Here is a 25,178-nt window from a genome sequence, read left to right as displayed (position 1 = left end):
TTTCAACGAAAATTACATTTTTATATATAAATGTTGAAAAAATAAATAAATGTTGAAAAAAAATTTGTTTTCAATCATGCACTTTCAAGACGACAGTCACACTAATAGTTAATATTGAAAGAAGAATTACTGTATGCCTTAAAATGAATTTTATATCCTGTTTTTTCCTTCTCCTGTAAAGTTGATATTTTCTAGTTACAAGGTATCACTTCTTAGGCGACGTTATGTAATATTCAAATGCAACACAATATGTATAACCATATGAATAAACTCTGAAATAGATTTACATTATTTAAACTATTACCTAAGCAAAAATTATTTATTATTGTAAGAGTGCAAATTACAAATTCCAACAGCAGAACTCAGTGATTTTCATGATTATTAAAGAGTATTACAACTTCGTATTCCAACATAAAATAAATGAAATGTAGTAACCTTGAATAAAAGAGCTGATGTAAAACTAAATCTAGTGGTAACATCCTTCAACTCTCTCCTCTCGATGCAGTTTGGGTCAAAAGTAAGCTCATTAAGCACCCTGAAGAGGCAGCTCACATAAGCCCAGTATCATTCAAGAATTCCAAGACAGGGACGAAAAACCCAGTTTGGTTCTAAGATGTAGGCGTCAAAATTAAGGAATCATTTGCGGACAGTCGTCAAATAGATAAAACGAAAGCCATGTCACGCTTTCTACATATACAGAGGATTATGTAGCTAGTTCCATCTAGAAGATGGTTCCTCAAGAGGTAATGCCCTGTTATCAGGGCAGCAATCTTCCTCAACTTTCGTGCAGCCAAAAAGGAAGGTTGCGCAGTATATTGTCAGGTATTCCTACAAATGGCCTCAACTCTGTCATTCAAACGTTTACTGGCACCAAATTGTGGCATTTGACGCTCAACCTAATAAGATATTCTCTAAATTTGGAATTTTAAATTACTTATTTCTTATTAAGCCCTTAAATGAAACTCAACTTACACCTTAGAGGGCCGCCCAAACATCTTTTTCACCGTATATAGTGCCTTTCGAAATGCCAAATTTACTTGAGTAACGAAATATGTCATTGAGTTACGGTGGACAAAGGTGGACGACACACTGACTATATTTTTTGTTAGATACTGTGGGAACTAAAAAATGGTTCTTTCCGATAAGAAATCAAAATCTAAAATCTGCACAATTATGAAACTATCTTCCTCTGAGAATTAAGAGCTAGTAAAAAAAAAAAAAACTTTAATTATTATATTTAATACACAAAAAAATTAATTAATACAATCCTTGAAAAAAATTAGATATTAATATGAGATTATTTTACTTCCGCTGTAAGGAAGTTTAAAACAGAAAAGACCTTCATCAGATGCTAACATGACGATGCGGCATCGCTATTTGGAAGGAAGCAAATGTTACTCACCTTTTTATAGACGACAAATTCTTTTGATTTCCTCTTTGAGCTCATTAATTTTTTATCTTAAACGTTTGAGCTAATTAGACCTCGCGTGTTTAGACAGCAATATCAATTAAGTTTTTTTTTTTTTTTTTTTTGCATTTCCCTTGAAACACTCAAATTTGAAACAGTCATATGATTGACATTCTCTTCCTTTAAGTTCGAAAATAAAAATATCCTACAATCTTGAAATTTAGTGTTAATTTCTACTTCAAAGGGAAGCTAGCCAAATCATCTTCTCTCGTACTGAAGTGCTCGAAAATTCAAACATTTTACTAATTTAAACTGGGTACAAACAATTGTAAAGAAATATTTATTGATACACATGTAGAGTAATTTGTAAAAACTTCTTTTCCATACTCTTGTAGAGTTTCTAAACGGTTTTTTTGGGGGGGTATGAAAACTTGAAATAGAAAATCGGCACGATAACAATTCCTTCTCGCATTTTATTACAGTAAGAGAAGTTAGTAATCAACTTTTTTCTTTTAATTAAAAACAAAAACTTTAATCAGTACATTTCGTTTCTTTCTTTCCAACCCACACAAAGTTAGCAAAAGTTCTGGCGTTGAATGTCCTTGAACCTGCATAACTTCTAATGTCTAACAAGCATTTCGTAAGAGAATAAAATTTAGTAGCCTAATTAGAGAGTCGGAATCTAATCGGACCGTCCAACTTTTAAAACTTGCGCAATCGAATGTCTCAGTCGAAAATAAATAAAAGATAAAACATTCAGGGTAGAAATCGAAAATGTCCTATTCTGGTTGTTTATTTATATCCAACATAGAATGTGTCTTAAGGTAGAATTGTCGGCAGCTAGTTCATCGAGTAAAAATCAATCAATAAACATTTTTAAAAAACGGCAATTTATCAGCGTTGAAAAGAATACTAGTTTGAATCATTTAAATAACTGCTGTCATTATAATAACAACGGTATATTTTTTCTAAATTAAATCTCAGATACGAGAAGTAGGCTTGCCACTTCTTAGGAAATGTCTCGTCTTCTATATCCTAGTCTACAAAAACACAATGGGCAGTTTTAGTTACATACACAGCGGGGGCCAATTATTTAAGCTAAATTATAACGTCAGCAGATCTGGTACCTGTTTTATACGTTGTGCTCTCTGTAATGAAGATGCAATAGAAAATATAGTCCATTTTCTAGGTATGTGTCTCGTACTCCAGGAATTTAGAATCATCAGATGGCTAGGGGAAAATTATTTATCTTACGAAGGGGTGATAAATTATTTGAATGGTGACTACGGCTGGGACAATTTGTATGAATACACCAGGAGAGCCTGGAGTTACAGATTATACTTAATTTCATATTTCAATTTTTTCATTTTATACTTTTAAATTTACTTTTAGTTTGTAACACGTCCATCAAATTGCCTATCGAGATATCTCTTTACATGCCTTTATATCGACACGGTGGGCGATTCAGTGGCCACCTCGTTCACCGGGCTTGACACCTATGGACTATTTCCTTTGGGGATACCTGAAAATCAAGGTGATTATTCATAACTTTTTTCTTTCTTTTCTTATTTCTGCTTATCTAAAAGCATTTCTAAATCTAGGTGCATCAGAATCAAGCCGGAATTGCATCTGTAGATGAACTAAAGCTGAGAATATAGATGCCTGTAACTCGGTTAAAGCCGAATCTATTTCTATGGCAGTAAGGGGCAATTGGCAGGAAAGAGCATGTCTATACATCTTTAATAGTGGAGGCCATTTCGAGCATGATCTGTAATATTAATGAGGAGTAAAATTTATAATAAAATAGTACTTTTCTTCTTATTCAATCAAAAAACCGTTATAATATTATCATTTTGAAATTTCTTGTAAGAATCATGTTTTCATTCATAACTTCTAAAATATCGCTCACAGAAAAAAAAACGTACAAGTAAATTTTTCTTTAAAAAATTAGAGGAATCTATTTCTTTAATAAAAACCAAACCTCCCCATTTGAAAAAATGAAGTTGGTGCCTGTATCTCACTTCTGGAAGCACCGAAAAAAAAATACAAAGTAAATTTGGATGTCTAACAAAAAACTAAGGGAACACGTATTTTTTAGTTTTTTTCTAGCTATCTTAGTTTCCGAGATAAAGTCGTTATCCATATAGCTTGGGATACCCTGTATACATCCAAAAATTTTGTATTGTTTCAAAAATAAACACATTATTATTGTTACATACACAGCGCTTGCATAAATAGTGCATAAGTGCAACTACTTGAAAAAAACATTCACGCTTGACTGTGGCTATTCTGATCCAAAGAGGTTTTCTACACACAAAGAAAAAGTTACACTCATTTTCTTAACTTTTTAAAAATTTACCAATACAATATTTCTTAAGTTAAAAATACGGACGGGTCTGAAGAGCGAGCTTTAAAGTTGGGGAGCCACAATAGATCCAAAGGGGTCGCAGTGACGTAGGCCTTGAGGCCGCCCTAATCTAATCTAAGTTAAAAAATCTATATTTCCAATCACAAGCACCATTAATTTCTTCACTGACGAGCTAAGAACTGCTTTCTTTCTAAGTATTTTTCACAGCTACCTTTTATTAGATCTAGTGTGCCTCGCCATGTAGTACCGGGTAAGACTCTACAGATTCCTCGGTGATTGCAATAACTTAACAAGATAATCTAAGGGGTGACTCGAGGAGGAGAAGTCGGAACTGATGGCTACTCCCTATATTCAAGTTGACTCTCACCTTCTTCATTACTGGTCGAAATATTCTAGAGAAAGCAACCTCGCGAAGCGATTCTAAGTAAGAGATATTCTCCTCAAAAAAAAAGTAAACCTGGGACATACCCAAGCTCTCCAAATTTTGGATCAAATGGGAATCAAGCTTTCTAGGGAGTTCTAGCGAGTGAGATGTTGGTAGTCAAGATGTAATCATGCTGCAGACTCGTACAACCCTTTCTCACAAAGCTATCTCCAGATTTCCCAGTCACAAAATAAACTCTAGGGAGTGTTCTATGGGGATTAAACACCCCTTTAATCCTGACAATCGCTTAGTCTTCTTTCAAATCCCCGGAATCGGGGAGCCCACAAATTTGGATTACTACTTACTTAATACCTTTTCTTTAAAGCCTAGGTTAACTACAGGAAACAAAAGGAAGAAGGACTATTGCCTAATTCATTCATTTCTTCTTTCTTTTGGATTATTGAGTCACCTAAAAATGGTGAACAATTCTCTACAATATAAAAAACAAATCACTCCGAGCGGAGCCTATGAACCCATGGCAGCTCTAATTTCGTCACAGTCATCCTTCAGCACGGGTAGCATGGCGCCTTAGGTTGGGTTTAACTGTTATGAAGAGAGGGGAACAACAGTCTTAAATATATTTTCGCTTCTAGCGACATTTGCTCCATTCCTCGAACATCTGCTCCAGAGGTTCTGAGGATGCTCTTCGCTCAGCAAGATGAAAAGGTGGTCCTGGCTGTAGGACCCATTTCTCAGACCAACTATATGATCCTGTTCCTAGAAGCAGTGGTTCTATGAGCACAAGAGAAGACAGAAATTGGATTTGTCCTCCCTTCCAGACTTATTGCTTAATTATAATTCATCGCCTTTGTGATTCATTATACACCTAATTACTTATCTAAATTTTCTTTTGTCCAACGGTTATAAATTTCTGTTGACAGCTTGTTCGATAAGTAAGAAATACAAGTAACATACATTTTGTTACATAAAACTGTCCTACTTGAACCGATAACACTTGCAGTAACTTAAATATTGTTCTTGAGAAAGAAATCTGTGAACATTAATTTTCGATCAGACACAAGAAATAATATTTTGAAATAAACACGAAAAACATTGAATAAATCAATCAAAGATACGCTTTCCCGATAAAAAAAACGTTTAAAAAACTGTAGAGTGAATAACCTAACTGAAAAATATATTTACCAATCATTAATCTCTTATTAACAAGAGAAACTATCAGAAACTTGTAAGATAAATATAATTAACACTCTTAGTATTATGTTATGCAGTCAGTAAGATATTACTTTAGCTAAGCAACTCAGAGGATTGAGTTTGTTGATCTCATTACCACCGTAGCTTTATAATAAAAAATGATTTAGGCCAGGGCTGCCACAACCTTTGAAAGATTAAGTGCTAATAGTGCTATACAAATGTTGATGAAGATTCGCAAACATAATGCGATTCTCCTATTCATCCTCACTCTTCAAACCAACAAATTATAGTAATATATCATTGATTGCTTACATTAATGGTTGTAAAAATAACATAATTTCAAATTGGTATTTTTCTGTTATTATTAACAAATAATACAAAAAAAAAAATGGAGATGCACTGGATTTAAAGGAACAAAATCTATAATTTAAACTTCTTATTTAAGTTTGTAAGAGTTTATAAAGTAAGTAGATTGCGAAACAATTGCATTATTCTACAATAACTGCACCTATTAATTAAAATAAATACGAGAAATTCCACTTTATTCTGATGATTCATAATCTGTAAAATATTTCTACATTATTTCTCAATTAAAATTCAAAAGTAAATTATTTACTTCAATCTTTAACTCCTAGAATTTCTAGAAAATGTGGTTAATAAATAACAAGAGCCTGTAGTTTCTGATAGGAGCGCCAAAGATTATGTATTTACTCGGAGCCAGTAGGCCTATTGGTAGAAAAAAGATTTTTAACGATAGCTTCTTCTGATAATTTGCCTGACAAATTAAAATCCGATAAAAGTAAAGTAATGCCTATTTTTTTTTTTTTTAGGCAGGCTTTACGTCCAACTACCAAATTAGCTGACGTGGACGGAGGCGACTTGCAAACATACTTCACTATGAAGTACTTTTATTAATCATTAAATAAAAATCCAATGCCTAGACCGGAGCTCGAACCCAGTATCACACAATAGATACTAGCTTTGCGGGCTTAGAGGAGTCTAACTTGCTAAAGTGGCTCTTAATACAAAAGCTTTTATTTCTCTTTAGTTTCAGGTATTCATTCATAACCAGAGGTTAATTTTAAGTAGTTGTGCAGTTCATTCAAACTCAGGAGTCGTCAAATGTTCTGTGTTATACGAGGGTCGTTTGAAAAGTCCGTGCAAAGTCAGAGAGATAGCACCACTGGTGCGTATCGAGGTTATGTTTAGTTAGTAGCATCTCTTGGAAGAACACACACCAAGTTTCAGCCAGATCGGACTATTTCTTTGTGTTTGGCATTCGTTTGAATCGAGGAAGTCGAGTGATTTTCAAAAAATGGACGAAAAAGAATTTCGCGTGTTGATTAAACACTACTTTATGAAAGGCAAAACGCCTCAGGAGACTAAAGAGAAGCTTGATAAACATTATGGTGACTCTGCACCTTCGATTAGAACATTTTATAAGTGGTTTCAAAATTTTCGGAGTGGCCATATGGGCACAAGTGACGCTGAACGTTCTGGACGCCCTGTTGAGGTTACTACTCCAGAAATCATTGATAAAATCCATGATATGGTGATGAATGACAGAAGAGTGAAGGTGCGTGAGATTGCTAGTGCTGTGGGCATCGCGAATGAACGGGTACATAATATTTTGCATCAACATTTGGACACGACAAAGCTATCCGCAAGATGGGTGCCGCGATTGCTCACGCTTGACCAAAAACGAAATCGTGTGAAGTGTTGCAAGGACGGTTTGCAATTTGTTCCAGAAGAATCAGCAGGACTTTAAGCGTCGTTTCGTCACTGTGGATGAAACATGGATACATCACTACACTCCTGAGACCAAAGAACAATCTAAACAATGGGTTACCAAGGGGGAATCTGCGCCAAAAAAGGCGAAGACCGTTCCTTCGGCCGGAAAGATTATGGCGACTGTCTTTTGGGATTCGCAAGAAATAATCCTCATCGACTATCTGGAAAAGGGTAAAACTATTACAGGTGCATATTATTCATCGTTATTGGACCGTTTGAAAACCGAGCTGCAAGAAAAACGCCCACGATTTGCCCACAAAAAAGTCCTTTTCCATCACGACTACGCACCAGCTCACACCTCAGCTGTTGTGGTCGCAAAATTAATGGAAATAGGGTTCCAACTCGTTTCACATCCCCCCTATTCTCCAGACTTGGCTCCCTCGGACTACTATTTGTTCCCCAATATGAAGAAATGGCTGGCAGGAAAAAGATTTTATTCAAACGAGGAGGTGATTGCAGAAACGAATGGCTATTTTTCAGACTTGGACAAATCCTATTATTCGGAAGGGATCAACAAACTAGAGCAGCGTTGGACCAAGTGTATAAGCCTAAAAGGAGACTATGTTGAAAAATAAAAAAGGTTTACCCCAAAAAATTAAGTAGTTTTTATTTTTGCACGGACTTTTCAAACGACCCTCGTAAATGTGGAAATTAAAATCCACTTTTAGATCTAAATCTAGATTCTACAACTACCAATAAATCAACTTCTGTAAATAGAAGAAAATACGAAACCGGAATTAAAGAAAAAATGCGTACTACAATGAATAAAATCAACGTTATATATCCCTGCTGAAAATTAGATAATCGCATTTAAAGCCTCTTACTACAATAAGCAGGAAGTCAAAAATCAGGCACCCTTACTGGCTCATTCATTTAAATATTAACTCTTCCGAGTTTTGTTTTCGTAGCTGAAGTGCTTTATCTTTTCAATCCCTTTCCGAAAAAAAGTAAAATATACAATTTTAAGATTGTAATATTTCCTCTTACAAGTAAAATTGTGTTAATTCAAAACTACCCACACAAATATGGCTACTTCATAAATTTTTTTATAAATTTTTAGATTCATTATAATATGGCATTGCTTTTGAATTAAGAGTTACAGAAGAAAGACAAAATTAAGTGTTTTTACTGAGGCGACGGATTTGGAGATCACCAAACATAGCTCAGCCCTGAACAAAAGGAGTTTTGTCCTGGAGAGGGGAATTATTAAAATAGTTCTTTTTTAAAAAAAAATGAAACTGGAGTGTGGAGTTGAAAGAAGGAAATTTAGGAGCTTCCTGCCAAAATAAAATTGCAAAAAAAAAAAAAATTTTGTAGAACTACTATCACTTCCTAAACTCTTGAACTTCTAACTTAGTTTCTACTTTCATCAATTTTTTAAAAAACCGAACAATTATTCAAGTTCATTTCAATAAAACGTTCTTCTGAGGGGATAACAAAAAATTGATCTCAAATAATTATTTATCTTTGAAAAAAGGAGTTGCCTAATCACCTTCTCTTCTCTAACTGCTCTCAAAAATAACTTTTTTCCATAAAATAGATTCAGTAGAACATACGAGGAGTTGCTATTAAATAACGAGACTATTGCTGTAAAACATTTTATTTTAAATTTATATATATTTAGTTATTATTACCTTCAATAATACACCCCTCCCCTATCCCTACAACGCTCCATGCGAATTTACCACTGTTCGAAACAGTGCTGGAAGTCTTTTTCTGTGAGCTCCTGCATGACGCGAGCCGCTTTTTCTTTCACAGCTTCAACGGACTGAAATCATGTTCCTTTTAATGTAGATTTGACTTTGGGAAACAGATAAAAGTCACATTGGGGCCAGATCAGGCGATTAAGGCGGATGGCCTAAAACTGGGATGTTGTACTTGGCTAGAAACGTCTTGAGACGGACAATGCAGTGTGAGCTGGCGCGTTGTCTTGATGGAGGAAAACCCATGACTTGTTCTTCCACTAATCAGGTCGTTTTTTTCCTTATTCTTTCATCGGAGTTGAGCAAGCACCTCACGGTAGTCGTGGAAGGGCGACCTGGGCGGTCATCATCTCCGTCGTCTTCTCGGCCATCTTGGAAACGTTTGAACCACTCAAAAACTTGCGCACGTGATAAACATTCATCGCTATAAACTTCTTTTAATAAAAGATAAGTTTCAGTAGCGGTTTTACCCAGTTTCACGACAATTCTTTGCTCTACTACATGTGTAGTATCATGTTTTCGGCAAAATGAAACTAACACCTCTTACACAAAGGACGGTTCCGGTCAGACAGATTTTTCTACAAGCACGTGAGACGCTGCAATCGAAAGAGAAGGCTTTACGCTGCACAGCTGTCGGTCGTTAGGATTTGGCACATGCAAAGTACTTTATGATTATAGATCTGAGAAAAGTTGGCCAGATCCTTATTCTCAATAATTACCGTAATTTCTACAAAATAATCCACAAATTGCTCAAGTATTATTTGAAATTATATTATAATTTTTTGTCTCGGTCAATGCGTGTCATCCAAAATGAGTTCGCGTGAAGGTTCGCCATCACGGTTTGATGCTTCCTTGGTCAACTGATTTTCTACAAAGTCGAAATTTTGGCCATGATTTTATTTTCATATTAATATTACAAACGGACATTAAAATTCTTTAAAACAATAAAAAAATAAACCGGGGAATTTTGAGGTAAGCCTTTAAATTACCTTTCGGGTTCATTAAAAATTAATTTTCTCGGAATGGAAAATATTTCAAAAATTATTGTCCAGTTTTCAAGAAAAAAACACAAAAAACTGAAACAACGATGAGGCATTTACTTTTGAGCCTTTCAATGGAACGTTTTGATACATTTATTGCTGAGTCCAGGGTGGCGCCAGTCGAAAATATAAATTTAAACTTTCCGTTGTTTTATTAATTTTGCTCCACACACCAATTCGTAAAGCGGATCTCAAAATATGTATTTCCAAGTGAAAACTAAAATTCAAAATCTCCATGATTGCAAACTTCCTTTTAATGAATAGAAAGTAACCACACTTAAAGAATTTATTTAAAAAAATTAAAAGTAAATCGAAAGTCTTACGAAAAAAAGTGCAGCACGTCAGAACACGAAAATTCTTCGACCATTTTTTTCGCATTTCACTAAAAGTGGGCAACAAAAGATAAAGGGAAAAATAATTTGTTTCGAATGATATTAGAATCATTTGGAATGAAAGAAATCGCAAATAATATCCTAATGGGAATGGTATAGTAAAGCTTCATTGAATAAGATAATTAATTTATGAGTTGTAATTAAAAAAAAAGCAATAAAACTAAAATTAATGAACCAATAATGCAGTTATTGTGTAAAATGCACTGCAACAATACACTCGATGCACTGTATAGTTTTATTACTGTTACTGGTACACTGAGCTGGCTAGTCGGTTCACTGAGAAAGTTTTGTGTTTCTAACTTCCCAAACAAATGGCGAGTCATAAAATTTTTTATTGCTTTCATTTTAGTTCAGTTACCTATCTACTAAAAATGTTGGAGCATTAGTTCGAAATTTATGTAAAATGATTTAGTTCGTCTTATGTGGTAATTTAATAGTTAACAATTATCTAGACAACTAAAATTTTTTACAGTACTAACACAACTAATAATAAATAAGTAAAATAAGCACTAATTGAACAAAACTATGGTCAATAAAACTGGTTAAAAATTTTCTACTTTTACAAAATTAAACATTTAAGTTTTTAGGATAAAATCTTCTAGCTCGTACGTATCAACTTTCACGGTTAAGGCCTCTTCTTAAAGAACTTTTATAAGTTAAATTACACAAAATTTATATTATTTTTCACTGCTATTACATCATTATATTTTTTCAAGAAGTAGAAACTTCTAAGCAAAAGTAAAAAGAAGGTACAAAAGTAATCATGAAATATTTTAACCAAACCACCAAAAAAAAGTTACTATCACCACTACATACTAATTCATTTTTATTTACATAATATATACATACGAGGGTCGTTTGAAAAGTCCGTGCAAAAATAAAAACTACTTAATTTTTTGGGGTAAACCTTTTTTATTTTTCAACATAGTCTCCTTTTAGGCTTATACACTTCGTCCAACGCTGCTCTAGTTTGTTGATCCCTTCCGAATAATAGGATTTGTCCAAGTCTGAAAAATAGCCATTCGTTTCTGCAATCACCTCCTCGTTTGAATAAAATCTTTTTCCCGCCAGCCATTTCTTCATATTGGGAAACAAATAGTAGTCCGAGGGAGCCAAGTATGGAGAATAGGGGGGATGTGAAACGAGTTGGAACCCTATTTCCATTAATTTTGCGACCACAACTGCTGAGGTGTGAGCTGGTGCGTTGCCGTGATGGAAAAGGACTTTTTTGTGGGCCAATCGTGGGCGTTTTTCTTGCAGCTCGGTTTTCAAACGGTCCAATAACGATGAATAATATGCACCTGTAATAGTTTTACCCTTTTCCAGATAGTCGATGAGGATTATTCTTTGCGAATCCCAAAAGACAGTCGCCATAATCTTTCCGGCCGAAGGAACGGTCTTCGCCTTTTTTGGCGCCGATTCCCCCTTGGTAACCCATTGTTTAGATTGTTCTTTGGTCTCAGGAGTGTAGTGATGTATCCATGTTTCATCCACAGTGACGAAACGACGCTTAAAGTCCTGCTGATTCTTCTGGAACAAATTGCAAACCGTCCTTGCAACACTTCACACGATTTCGTTTTTGGTCAAGCGTGAGCAATCGCGGCACCCATCTTGCGGATAGCTTTGTCATGTCCAAATGTTGATGCAAAATATTTTGTACCCGTTCATTCGAGATGCCCACAGCACTAGCAATCTCACGCACCTTCACTCTTCTGTCATCCATCACCATATCATGGGATTTTATCAATGATTTCTGGAGTAGTAACCTCAACAGGGCGTCCAGAACGTTCAGCGTCACTTGTGCCCATACGGCCACTCCGAAAATTTTGAAACCACTTATAAACTGTTCTAATCGATGGTGCAGAGTCACCATAATGTTTATCAAGCTTCTCTTTAGTCTCCTGAGGCGTTTTGCCTTTCATAAATTAGTGTTTAATCAATACACGAAATTCTTTTTCGTCCATTTTTTGAAAATCACTCGACTTCCTCGATTCAAACGAATGCCAAACACAAAGAAATAGACCGATCTGGCTGAAACTTGGTGTGTGTTCTTCCAAGAGATGCTACTAACTAAACATAACCTCGATAAGCGCCAGTGGTGCTATCTCTCTGACTTTGCACGCACTTTTCAAACGACCCTCGTATACTTAAATATTTTTACTACTTAAATTAGGTATTCGGCAAGAAATAAATTATTCTAACCCGAAATCTTTCCCAAGAGGAAACGAATGCACTTTGATACGAGTATTTCAACAAACGTCTCTCAAAACTACAGCTCAAAATTCTAAGAAAAATAAAAGATTGATTAAAAAGTTTTCTTTTTTCTCGCTAACGAAATTTAGAATTCAAGACGTATTTACGTAGTCAAATTCATCAGATAAAATAAATAAATAATAAAAAATAGTGAAAGAAAAATATCAATCAGAAAATTACTTTGTTTTTCAGTTAAAACCAGAAAATTTCACAACATACATATTTGAAAATTTGATAAAAAAAAGTCATTATTTTGAAACATGTATTAATAATAAGTTAAAAGAATAAACAATGAAAACACAAAATAAACAATCGAAGTAAATAGCAAAAGCTTATTTTTAAATAGATAACAGGAAATATATTTTTTTTAACAGAAAATTTAATTTTAAATTTATAAAATGTTTAAAAGAAAAAGAAGATAAAGCACATAGTTCTATTAAGCATACATTAAGAAAGAGTGGCTGCATGTTCATCGCGAAAGAGATTATTGAATGTACATTTTTGTGGTACAACAACATTGCAAGCATTACAAATTTCAATGGATAAATGTCAAAGTTTTGTTACAAATCAAAAAAATTACTACGTTTTATTGACAATACACACGGAAAACATGTCTCGGAGGATGCTGACAATCAAAAGTAAAAAAAAAACGTGTTTCTAACGGTTCGTTCAATGCCTTTTTTGTGTGCATTTTTTTAAAGCATCCAAAACCTTGATCTCGCTTTATACGTTATCAAGCATTTCCTCATGTGAGATAGACAGTTCCAACCCCTCAGTTAATGTTTTTTGCTTGTGTACGAAGTCAGTGTAATGTTTACCTTAAAAGTTTGTTATTTAAAGCATTTTAGCAGATTTAGGTTTTTTTTTTTAATTCACGGCTTTAATTGATTTCATTCTTTTATTTTTAACAGCTTTTGAACTAAGCAATTGAATGGTTGTTTTTGTCTATACAGTTACACAAGTTAAACGTTATACATGGACATTGCCTATATTTCCATCTTATATATTCTTCATCGTTTGGGTACCCATGACAATAGCATTACTATTATCATCTCCATTATTAATATTATTGCCATTACGCCATCATTATTAATATTTTGCCGTCAGAGGTTATTTAAAATTAAATTATTCACAAATAAACTTCTCTATGGACTGTTTTTTTGTGTTGTTTTGAGTGAATGTTTGAAGGTCGAAGTTAAGATTCTGAGGATCGGAATTCCTGCAAGGGCGCCAGGAAATACTGGAATACATAGTCTTTTACCATTTCACGGGTATTGTAAGAAACAATTCATTTTATACTGCTAATAGTCATCGCATTTAAAGATTATGATTACTGCTACAACTAAAAATCCTGAATATGATCAAATTTGGTACACAAATTTTAATTTTTGTTTACATTTAGACAAAATTTAGCAATATTTTCGTTTAAGAATGTCCGTTTTAATAAGGTTTATATTTGAAGTCGATATTTCCGAACATATATTCATCAATTTTTGAAATAGATTTTTCATTAACTGGGTTCCGTCAAGGAGAATCTAGAATAATCCTGCCGTTGGAGTTTCTCTTCAAAGTAACTTTTTAGATTGGATTCTGCGGAAATTACTCAAAATAACCCACAAACCATGGCTCTGAGGGTCTATTGTGGCTCCCGTTAATTAGAGCACTTCTTCCAGTCCGTTTAATTAGACTTATTAGCCTGGTTAGCCCTTTGCTAATCAATTAACTTTGTTAATCAAGTTCTATAGGCTAGACGATCTCCAAACGACTTCTATAAAATTAGACAAAGAGATTGAAGAAACTTCGTTCAATAGAACGTGCTGCATCTCTGTTTTCAGTGTCCCCAATATTGGAGAATTTCGGCTATAATAATCAGGGGTATCATAAACAATAGATTCTCCAAATATCGATTGATTTTGTTTTTAACATTTGTAATCAGTTATCTAATCAAAAGAAATCGTGCTTGTTTGTTCATTATGATTTATATAATTTTTAATCTTAATTAAAACTTAATTAACACTACTTATAGTGTGACCATATGAAGTCTTAGATTCCTGATTTTTCAGATCAATGCATTACCAGACAGTAATCTTTTACAGAAAACACAGTCCATCTCAGAAAGGAGAGCTATAAGGGGCTAACCAGGCTAATAAGTCTAATTAAACGGACTGGAAGAAGTGCTCTAATTAACGGGAGCTACAATAGACCCACAGAGCCATGGTTTGTGGGTATTTTGAGTAATTTTCGCAGAATCCAATCTAAAAAGTTACTATGAAGAGAAACTCCAACGGCAGGACTATTCTAGAATCTCCTTGACGGAACCCAGCGCACTAACCATTAAGTTAATCCGTTTCCTTGTAAAAAAAAAAAAAAAATCATCACTTCTGTTACTCAAGGATTAGTAGAGGTTTACGTAAACAACAAAAGAAATTGTAATAAGTTTTTTTTTTAAATTAAGACATGAAGCCATTATGATCAACGTATATAAATGCAAAGACATTGTTAAACTTGGTGCAATCGCAGAATTCAAAATGAAGTGGTTGATACAATCAGACATAGTTGAATCTAGCAGAGGAAGTCAAGTTATGAGATCTATAAGCAGATTGTCAAGATTCAAGGTTAATGGCAGACAAAATGACAGATTTTACCAACAATCTAATGAGAAAACAAAAAAATCTCATATTTACTTTAAATTTAATTAAAAAGAAAGAATAAAAACGTCAATTTTTAGAGAAAAATGAGCACTCCAATTTTGAATGAATGAATGAATGAACACTTAAAATCAATTTTCTGGATTTCCCAATACATACAACAAAAGTTTATGATGGGTCTGCAATCAATTACTAATGGCAAAAGGAAGTATTAATTGGAGCTGCAATACTTAATTATTCAATCTAATTACGTGGGAATTATTTTCAATTTATATTATTTTTTTTATTTAGAATAAAAGCAAACAATTGAATCGTCACAATTAAACAATTCCTATTTAAAACTATGAAATAACGAAGTGGTCTTCACTTTTAAAAGCCTTCTTTTTTGTTTTACTTATTTAATTTATTTTTATTAATGTTACTCTCATTGTGGAAAGCTCATACTGATAAACAAGACTAGTGTGTGAAAATTTATTTAAATGGAGTGATTCTTAATAGCGGAAACGTAAAATTAAATGAAACGGGGAAGGTTAAATTGATTAGAATGAGTAACAGCAAAAAAAATTAAAATCTAAGGAATGCATAAAAAAAAAAATATTGTAATAAGGAAAAGTTAATAAAATATTTATATTTTTAAAATATTCTCACCTACCTATTTTAAATAATGGATTAATTCGATGGAAGACGATGTAATTTGTAACGAGTGTGCACACGATAGCGACAAAACAGTTAGGAACACACCGACAAGCGTGCACAGTTGTATATTGGCCACATTTAGTCGGCCGACACAGAATGCCTCTCTTTACCCCACCATTAGACAGACCTTCCTGTTTAAAGGCACTATCGTTAGTTGGCTGGCAAGTCGCAAGTTAACTGCCTTTAGTTTGTAATTCATTTTCTCTTACTTCTGTAGAAACTGGTACTGAGATCTTGCAATATTTTAGAAATTCAATTCAATTTTTTAAAGTAGCTTAAAAACTAATTAAAATCAACTCGAGTTCTCTTTAAGACTGTAAAATTAAAATTGCAATTATATCCAGACAAGTTATTCCGCAGAGGGAAAGAAACGTTATTACAAAGAATAAACATTCTTATCTCTTCCAAATGTGGATCAATTTGAAAAAAAGAAATTCCTGATAAGTTACTTGAATTTCTTCAATTGAATCCTCCTTAATTGTTATCTACAATTGGATTGAAGTAGAATTCATATTCAGCTCTGTATGTATCGTAGTTTGGTGGTATACCAGTAACCAGTAAGTAATGTCCATAAGCCTACTGTGTGTAGTCCATCTGAAGTGGACTTCAAAGACGTATTAGCCAACTTCATATTTTCCACTATTCTTGAGTGAAGTTACTTTAATTTGGAAAACTAAAAGTAAGCGAAATTTTTAAGAAAACTCATTAGGCCCTTATGTGATCATTATCAGACCTAGGTGCTGGCACTTTTTATAAAAGTTTCCTTATTTAATGGGCTTTCAAACGGTATACCATTTTCCAGGATTCCTTTTATCTTCGAATGAGAAATCACGTTTGTTTTTGCAAGAAAACGTGTTCACGAGCACTCCAACAGAGTTAGTTTATCAAGTTGTTTAATTCATTGAAAACTCTTTTAGATGGACCAGCAGTCAGTTTTTAGAGTAGATTGTCTTAAAATAAGGAAGTCAAAGGTTACAAATTGCACTTTAAACATTTACTTCTGATCTCACTGAAATAATTGAGAAAATGCTGGGAAATATTTTAAACGAGTACTATTTTTATAATCGAAGGTTAATTTGCTTAGTTTCAAATTGGGTACAACAGAAAATTTTGAAAAAACTAAGTCTAACCGATCAGGGAAGTTTATAAGATACCTAATTGTATTGGTTAATTCCAGATTCCAATATAAGGATTATCTGTTAGTGGGTTCAAAGGGTTGTTAAGACTTATTCACATTCTTATCTTTTTCAACAACGCAGTTATGTGTGAAATTGTAATTTGGAGTAAATACAAACTATATGAATTTTTGTTTAAGTACTTGTTTAAAATATTTCCTAACATTTTCTCAAATATTTCAGTGAGATCAGAAGTAAATGTTTGAAGTGCAAATTGTAACCATTAACTACCTTATTTTAAGGCAGCCTACTTTAAAAATTGACCTCTGGTCCATCTAAAAGAGTTTTCAATGAATTAAACAACTTGATAAGCTAACACTGTTGTGTGCTCGTGAACACGTTTTCTTTTGTACGAAAAACAAACGTAATGCTCTCATATTCATTCTTCTTTAGCAAAAAGTTCCTAATTTAAATAAAATTGGCTAATAATTCCGTTGGACAAAGGTAATAGAAAGTAGAAAAATTAATACAATAAATCTGAAAAATTTACTAATAGTTTTAGAGGGGGCCTAACTTGCGTGGGCGAACTCCCCCTCTAAAGATGCACAGCGTCGATACCTTAAAAAATGCAAATCTACATAAAATTTTGAATCAAATGATATCTCATTCATGAAAATCGGTTCGCACGTTTAGGCACTACATTATTTACTAAAAAGGTAACAACAGAACGAGAACAATTTTTTATAAAGCGGTTTTTGCTCATTATTGGCAACTTTTTTCTTGAAAACTATTAAATCTATGTAGTTACCAAAAAAATGTATTGTAAACGAGGATATACTCTAGATTTTAAAGAAATATTATCTTATTTTAAAAAATAGGCAACAAAATTGTAAAAGTTTGTTGTTGTTTTTCAAAGTTTCCCTTTTTCGTGCACTTTTTGACGATCAGCTCTTATATAATTAACTGTCTCATCGAACAGTTTTAATAACTTGAAACTTTTTAAATGTTACGTTTTGAAAAGCTACTACATTCGCTGAAAATCTACTTCTTTTCAAAAATCATTTTGAAAATTTGATATGTCAACACCAGGTTTCAACATTTCAGAGAACAAAATAAAAAAATAATAATAATAATAAGGCTTAGATTAGCAAGAGAAAACCTGTGAGATTGGGTGGGTATTTATTGCTTAGTTTGGCATTGGTCCTCCAGACAATGTAAATTTAATTACAGATAAATTTTCATGGTTAACTTTTTGTCCTTCGAAAATCACTTATATATTTAATTTTTTGTTAAATTAATCACTAATTTATCACTGATTAATTTTTTTCGTTTGCATTGAAATTCACAAACACTTCCGGCACGTGTACTTCCTATTCTCTCCTCATTTTACTTCTCTTAAAGTTATTATCGATTCATTACTAGAAGATGAACACATATTTCTCTTTCGATATAATGATTCTTCAGTTAAATAGTTATTCCGCAGAGGCTGATTACGCATACAAGCAATTGCATTATCACTACAACATAGCTTTATGTGATTAGATTTATTTTATTTCAGGTAATGACCCGACAATATTGAGGAAAATCCAAATGACAGAAAACTGAGGACAGATGGACCAGAGTGAGCAGGTGGAATTTCGGACGGCGTGAGAGATTTGCAGAAGAAAATGGAGAGGTTTTCTTTTGACAGTGCAAAGATGAGTCTAGAACAATATTTAGACTATTTTGAAAGAGTATGCGAGGTAAAGGGTCTTGGAGGTACTAGTATGGCCTACAATGAAATTAGAGAACAACTATTACTAGCCTTCGTGGGAGCAGAGAGCCTAGGGGCAGTAAAAAAATTGGTTCACACCTAGATAGCCGGACAGTTGTGACTATTCAGGTATCGAAGGTGCACTAAAAGCTTTGTTTAAAACAGAGGAAGAATCACTTACCGCATTTTAAGCAGGTTGAAATCGCTTGGAGCAGACTAAATATGGACCTAAAGAACGAAGCTCTCATGAGACGGTGAGTTGGACTGGATCTTTACACATTCACAATTCATTGCGGAATGGAAAATGATTATACTCATATTGCAGAAATTAAATAATTTTGTTCATCTCCTTAACCATTCTAAACCTAATCCTAAATGGCATTAAGTCAATTCTTCCTTACATTAACAAATAGTAATCGTTCTGGAAAAACTCAGTTGCACGTTGAAAACTTATTATCTGAAGTTGCTATTAATAGATTCTCTGTTTAGTTCAATCACAAAAACAAATTATAAATTTAAATAGCACTTCAATAACAAATCAATACAAACGATTACTACCAACGAATAAACTGTAATTAATCTTCCAAGCTGTACGTGGCTTGCCAATGTAATATTTCCAAATCGCAATACTTAATTTCAAATTATACACAATTTACACAATAACCTTAGCACCAAATTAAGCTTCCTAGTGTTTTCTTGTGCAATTTTCTTTTAAATTATAGGTTTTTAGAAGTAATTAATGTAAAAGTAAAGAAAAAACGTGATAACAGAATTCATTATCATTTAAGAACGATAATTACTATTTTAAAAAAATCTCACCAGATTTTGTAATAAGCACGATTTGCATTCAACAACATTGCACTACATCTCTAGAAATATGTGTAATATGTAAATGTAATTAAATTTTTTTTTCATTTATAATAAAAACTAACGCTGTGTGTGAAATGATCTTACATCTTAAGGTAAAAATCCAAGTTGTAGATGTATTAAGAAAAATCTTTAGTGCAAATGGCTTTCATGTATTTTCTCCAAACTTTACTGTTTCCATCGCATTGAAAAATGTTTTATTTACAGATGAAACTAAAATTAACATTTTTCAATGCGATGGAAACAGTAAAGTTTGGAGAAAATACATGAAAGCCTTTCTGTAAAGAATCTTCAACAGACAGTAAAGTATGCAGGTGGATCTGTGATGATTTGGAGGTACTTCTCGGCTTCCATGGCAGGGAAAATTCAATTTATCAACGGCATTATGAATGCTGAGAAGTAGGTAGATATTTTAAGAAAAAATTTAAAAGAATTGGTCAAAAATTTGGGAATTGAAAGGAATTTTATTTTGTATCAGGATAATGATCCCAACCACAAGGCCGTTAAAACCAGAGAATGGCTATTATATAATTGTCCCAAAGTGATGGCAATACCCCCACAGTCACCAGATCTAAATCCAATCGAGCATTTGTGGACAGAGTATAAAAAAAATTGAAAAATCATCAGCTCCAAAATGCAAGTCAGCTGAAAGAGAAAGTAATTGAAGAATGGTATAGCATTACTCCGGAAACCACCAAGAAACTTGTTGAGTCGATGCCTAGGAGGTTATCTGAAGTAATTAAGAGAAAATGTTGAGTTTTTTTTTATGATCAAGAAATGTTAATTGTTGCAAATGTATGAATATGAAAGTCTCGTTGGTGACGAGTTATTTCGAAACAATTATATATATTTTTTGTTTTTTTTTGCTCTTGCATTTAGCAGAAACTTATCATAACTATAGGGTATGTAAAAAAAATAGGTAATAACCTATTTTAGAGATAACGTGTAGATAAAATGGAGCCTTAAAAATTTGAACACATTGTTCACCAAAAAAACATCAGCAAAAACATAAACCCAAGCAAATGCAAGTATTTTTGTGTGAAAATATTATTTAGCATTGATGGCCATTAATTTTATTAAACCTTATTGAAGTTGTACAACGATTTGGTTACTGATGTGTCGAACAATTAAAAACTGAATAATGGAGACCTGAAGTTTGTTATTTTTTTAATGTATTAAAGGTAGGTAAGGAAAATAATGGCCTATTTATTTTTAAACGGCCATTACGATCATCTACCAACAAGGTTTTGGGTATTTTCTTACAGCATGATCATAGATGACATCATTCCATAAATTTGTTTTGATAATTGGCTACTTTTTTTTCATATTCAGACATCTCAAGAGTACTAATAATCGCAGTAGTATAGTTCAGTGAAGAATAAGTTATCTCCATGAGATCTTACACATCAGTTCTCGGGACAGATCTGAAGAGAGAGAGAGTCAGCGAAGCGCCCATAGATTTGGATTCAAAAGCAATTATAAAAATATTCTCCAGGTAAGCAGCATTAACCAAAAATTTTAAGTAAGCCTTAACTCTTAAACACTATCAGCTAGACCCAGAATAGTTTAGTTTCTATAGGCTTTTAGGTTCGGTAGTAAACCTACTCTAAATTTTTCTCTCGACCCTAACATTTGCAAATAGCGTTCAGAGGAAAAGAATAGCTTATCAATAAAAAAACAAATTTTAGTATTATTTTTCACTACGAGGAAGTTATCTATCGTTTCTCTAGCTGAATTTTTTAGGTACCCCTACAGTTGAAAAAAAAAGGTAGGGATTTTTAACTGTTTAAAACTGTAAACGGCATTTATTTACCACACTCTTTACAGAATATTTGAGTAACGTGATGTAAGTTTTCACATGAAGTACACAGTTGCAATGTAATTTCTCTTAGTAGAGAGTCCAACCCAGCATTATTTTTTTTCCAAAAAATGTAATGCCATCGCTCATTGGGACTCTAATCTACAACCCACCTAGAATTTCCTTGCACAGTGATGATTTACATCAAAAATAATAATAATTTAATTAACGAAAAATTAAAACATTATTATTAACTTTCTGATTACTTTACTACGATTTTGTTACCAAATAATAAAAGTAGTTAAAATTTTATAAACGGCATTAGATTATAAAATGAAAAGGTTCCTTATATTTTTCATTAAAAAAAAAGTTAAATTATATTCTAAATTGAATTCGCCTTGAAGATCAAGGACATAAACTTGCACTACATGTGCACCTTATTTGGAATTCTGGTTTAAAAATTTAGAAATATTAAGGTCAAGAATATCGCCTTGCAGATCAAGTGCAATCTTTTTGGTTTAATTTTTGTTCGAGAGTATTATTACTTTTTCCATTATTACAACTTTAATTTCTGATTAAGTATTTCATTAACTTTGTTGGTTATTATTTTTTATTGTAATAACGATGAAATAGGCTATTATGCCAGATTTTTAAATTGAGTTTTCACCAATAATGCTAAGCTAAGATTGCCTAAACTATTTGATAGAACAAAGAAAAAAATTAATGATTATTTTTTTCTAATGGCTGATAAGAAATAAAGTTAATTCATTTTACTTCTTTAGAAGCCTTTATGGCACTTTTATCTACACCAAATTAAAAAGGAAATTAAATATTTCCTTCTGCTGTGCAGCTAAAAAGTATTTGTTCTCTAGTTGAGTCAAGTCTAGTTGAGTTGAGTAATCAAATAGATATTTATTTGCAAAAATTTATCAAATTATTTTACAAAATTTTAATGTCGCTGATTTATATCAACATTTCTTCAGTTTAGATAATTTTATTTCTACTTAAAAAGCTTCTTCATAGGCCACATCTGCTACTATATCTGATGGATGATAAAAGGAAATCCTAAACGGTTAGAATAAAAGATAACAAGCGGGCAACGATGGATTAAAATAAAATATTGTCTACAGAAAATTAGAAAAGTTAGTTTTATGTAAATTTAAAACTCATTTTATAAAATCGCATACCCCAATTATAATCAATAATTGAAAATTGAAATCACAAATAACGTAGAGGAGAGTCTTAGAGAACTAGACGCACTAATTAGTGGGCGTCGAAGTAGATTCTCTAAATTGCAGTAGCTTAGACTTTCTGGCCAACCAATCTGATAATGTACCAAAATTAAGTGTTTTTACAAAAAGAAATAATTATAAAATAATTCGTAACACATTTCAGGGGAGAGACTAATACTAACTGGGTGGTTGTGAGCTGAATTAAAAACGTACAAGTCCAGAGTTCAGCCAGTAACGAGCAAACCCCACGTAGAAGCCTACTTTGAGAAGAGCATTACAAAAATATCATACCTGATTTAGTTATTTGAATGAACCTTAATGCCTCTTCTTTTAAAGATTCTTAGTGTCACTTAAAAAATAAAAAAACATGTGTCTAAGGTCACAGCTGATTCTGAATGTCGAGACACATCTCCTTTGAATACAAATTCAAAAATACATCAGAGTCTATAAATTCTCCTGGAAAAAGGAAAATAGCGGCGCCACATGGGACGGGTGTTGGTCTAGAAAAAATAGGCGATTACTTTACTTCTTTTTTTTTTTAGAGGCGCAGCCAAGAAGAAATATCCAAAAAAGAAAAGAAATAGGAACATGTGACATCACTTTTATAAAACGTTATGTGGAATAGGAACGCATTGACCCTGACCGAGTGAGTATAGCAAGTTCGTTGTACCAATCGACTGGTTTTAAACGAATCCCCACCTTGAGGTTAGAAATGGTTATATAACCTTACAAAATATTCACGTCGGATAAACGAATCTACCTTTTCTTTCTGAATTTTGAAAATAATTTCTTTTTTTTTTTTTTTTTTGTTACAGATGTAATAATAATGTCTATCAGTGTTGACTATAACGAGAAGACACTGTCCATAGACCTTCCGTAAACTGAAATTGACTCCGGTTGCTGATGAAGTTGTTGACGCGCTTTAAATTGCAAAAATACCGAAAGAGCTAGTGAAAAGGGACAACGTTTGCTTACAACCCACATGACTGTAGTTAAGTGAGGCTATTTAATTATATTAAGTTACTTGATACACAACTTTTCTTGTCATAAAGATATTATAAACGAATATTATTAAAATATTTGGTCCTTATAATGTGATAAGAAAAAATAATGAGAAATAAAGTTATCTTATTAACTCGTTATTTTGCATCCATAAGTTAACCATGTATTTGCGCTGCCACCATAAACATTCTGAGATAATACACTAAGTTGTATTATAAGGTAATCTGAATTACACAATGTAGAGAGAAAAGTCAGAAGTCTTCTGGTAGAAAACCCCAAGAAGCTGCTGAACCACAGACCTTGCACATTGATCTCCAGAATTGTTGCCGAATTACTTGGACAGTTAGATCCAATACAATACGACAGTGCTACTTTGCAAAAAAAGTTATTATATCAGCGTATCTCGCTAAAACACCAGCATCAACGGCATAGGCATCTTCAAAGCTTGGGAAACTGTTCTCTTTCAACGAATCTACCATTGCAGGCTCTATCCTGGCATCCTGATGGGGTCTAATTATGAAGAGCATATTACATGGAAAAGTACTGAGCACATGTGCTGATGTTGCAGGCTCTCTACCTCATTTGCGGCTGAGAAGTCAACACTCCTGCAAACTGCCCACTGACTCAAGGGTAGAATAATGATGATCATGGTACTTATTTTCGAGTTTTGGAACTCCTTTTGTTTAACTTACGTAATATCTGCAAGTATGAACAATGCAAGCATTAAAGGGAGATAGTTGTTGGCTAAAAGTTAGACGGTACGCTTCTAATGGATATCTAGCGTTAAGGTATGAATGGAAACAGTACATGTATACACACCGAAACAAAAGTATGTTCTAAATTACTGTTACTCTATGGTGGAATCTTTATCAAAAAATATCAACTAGTTTGGGAATGCATACATTTACAGAGGGTGTATCTCACTTCAGCACTTCTTAAATTATTAACTTAGTTAGTACACTATTTCATTCAGAATTCCAAACATAAGATTTTTCTCAATAATTTAAGCTTCAATATTTCCATAATGCTTTATTTTAGATAAAATGTTGAAGTTATGACCGTTACCCGTCATTCTTTTAACCTTTTATATTTTGTTTTTATATTAGGTAAATTTCCCTTTACACAATAATTCTGAATATCTCAATGTTATATTATGTACCAACGTATTCTAAAATTTTACTAACAAATGAATTTAGTTCGTCCAAAAGCTGATTATTTTTAGTTGCCATGAATGTGTGATTACAGGTAAAAAAAAAAGAAGTAAAGAATTGGAAGGCAATTTTTTTTTTTTTTTTTTTTTGTCAATTAATCTAACACAAATAGCATTGGGAAATAGAACTTAGAACATGTTTACTTGAAATATTACTCAACATATAAAAAATAATTATGAACTTACAACATAGTTTCTGTAAATAATCTAGAATGTAATGATGTTTCATTTTTGCCCGTTCTAATAAACAGAAATCGTGCAGCTAAACCGCATTAGAATGTCTGTGGTGAAGAATAAAAGATGAATTTTCTGTTCCTGTTACCTAG

At 32.9% G+C, this 25,178-nt stretch overlaps 1 protein-coding gene and 1 long non-coding RNA gene across 3 annotated transcripts in view; one reads left to right on the top strand and one right to left on the bottom strand.

Annotated features, from left to right (window-relative positions):
• Positions 1 to 15,975, bottom strand: part of LOC141456740 (ATP-binding cassette subfamily G member 4-like) — a 120,198-nt gene extending 104,223 nt beyond the window's left edge. Inside the window, exon 1 of one of the 2 annotated variants that reach the window (XM_074132997.1) lies at positions 15,832 to 15,975. The gene's annotated coding sequence lies outside the window, so the exon portion shown is untranslated. The remainder of the gene's footprint in view (positions 1 to 15,831) is intronic. The other variant, XM_074132998.1, reaches the window with a different exon arrangement.
• A 3,865-nt stretch (positions 15,976 to 19,840) lies between these two features.
• On the top strand, positions 19,841 to 24,765 carry LOC141456747 (uncharacterized). The gene is made up of 3 exons (XR_012459945.1): positions 19,841 to 21,105; positions 23,183 to 23,345; positions 23,456 to 24,765. It is a non-coding gene; the product is annotated as an uncharacterized lncRNA (long non-coding RNA).
• Positions 24,766 to 25,178: the final 413 nt, after the last annotated feature.

The sequence above is a fragment of the Rhodnius prolixus genome, unplaced genomic scaffold (genome assembly GCF_049639745.1).
Source record: "Rhodnius prolixus isolate KJV_2025 unplaced genomic scaffold, Rpr scaffold_10, whole genome shotgun sequence".
Classification (NCBI taxonomy): Eukaryota; Metazoa; Arthropoda; class Insecta; order Hemiptera; family Reduviidae; genus Rhodnius; species Rhodnius prolixus.
This window is presented reverse-complemented; position numbering and strand designations above follow the sequence as displayed.